Genomic DNA, 1828 nt, shown 5'->3' on the forward strand with positions numbered 1-1828 from the left:
ATATATATATATATTAGTCCAATCAATATTTGTGAACATTTGAACAGTTTGCGCATTTATTTATTTTACATTTTATTTTGGATTTCATGGTGTTTTTTTTTGTTTTGTTCTTGATTTATTGTGATGTTTCTTCTTGACTTGTTTAAAGGGGAACTATCTTATAAATGGCCTTTTTCAGTGTTTAGCATTGTTTCCTAGCTATGTGGACTTATATTAATATGATCTATGTCTCTAATTCTCATATTGGCGCATTCTTCCAATTCTCCTCTCACAATATTTACCCTCACTGAACTGAGTCATCTGAAAATGTGCTGATTTGTGATGTCAGAGAGACTCAGCTGCATGAGACTCTGCTGAGACTCACACGGCCGATGGGGACAAGTTCAAGTTTCTCAAGTTTCTTTAATAGTTGTCATACAGAAGTACAGAATACTTTTATACAAAATGCTTCTTACTTGTTAGATCTCAGTGCAGCATTTGATACAATCGATCACGATATTCTAATCGATCGTCTTGAAAACCATGTTGGTTTCTCAGAACATGTGCTGGGCTGGTTTAAAACATACATCAGAGGGAGGAAATTCTATGTTAAACTAGGAGATCACATGTCTGATATATACGACAACAACTATGGAGTTGCACAAGGGAGTTGCTTAGGTCCTTTACTCTTCTCCCTTTACATGTTACCGATGGGTGATATCATCAGAGAACATAATGTAGATTTCCATAGCTATGCGGATGATACACAACTGTACATATCTGCTGAACCAAATGATACAGCGATTAGCTCCATTACAGACTGCTTACTGGCAATACATAAATGGATGAGTAAGAACTTCCTGAAACTAAACGAGAACAAAACTGAAATTCTAATTATCGGCTCCAAAACTAAAAAAGAAACATTAATAAAGAACCTGGGGGGACTAACCCCTTGGATCAAATCTGAGGTCACTAGTCTTGGGGTTATCATAGATTCAGAACTGAACTTCAATTCTCATATTAGCAAAGTGACGAAAACATCGTTCTTCCATCTCAGAAATATAGCAAAAGTACGACCATTTATTAATCAGAACGATGCTGAGAAGCTAATTCATGCATTCATATCTAGCCGGTTAGACTACTGTAATGCACTTTTCACAGGTCTCCCTAAGAAAACTGTTGACAATAATGAGTGTGCTCTCCCGTCATCCATTCAGAGTGATTGACTGATTGACACCAGCTGAGTGATGGACTCATTAATACCAGCTGAGTGTGTGTATATAAGAGCGACCTTCACAAATAAAAATGTTGCTTCCTTGATACACGGATTCTGTCTCTCAGCGTTTTATTCCTTCTCTCTATATACTGTATAGTCCAGGTTATGATGTCTAGCCAATACGCAATATCCGACATTCAACAGGTTATGGGCCCAGAGCGCTAGAATCATGACGACCAGACAATCGGAAGGGAGTTCGCGTTGGTCTCGTCTAGCGTTTGACTGTGAACTGTGGGAGACTAAGTTCATGGGCCATCTCCGGCTACGGAGACTAAAGGACACTCTCGAAACGGATCTCCTTGACGAGGCGTCTGCTGACGAGTTGAGAGAAGATGGTGAGAAAAATGCATTGATATACGCAGAGCTCATCCAGTTTCTGGACGATAAGAGTTTATCGCTGGTAATGCGAGAAGCGTCTGATGATGGACGGAAAGCCATCGGAATATTGCGCAATTATTATGCGGGTTCAGGGAAGCCAAGGATTATCAGTCTCTATATAGAGCTGACTACACTGCACAAGTCTAGCAGTGAAGCGGTGACTGACTATGTAATTCGGGCAGAAAGGGCAATAAC

Source organism: Notolepis coatsorum (assembly GCF_963971535.1).
Source record: "Notolepis coatsorum genome assembly, chromosome: 5".
NCBI lineage: Eukaryota > Metazoa > Chordata > Actinopteri > Aulopiformes > Paralepididae > Notolepis > Notolepis coatsorum.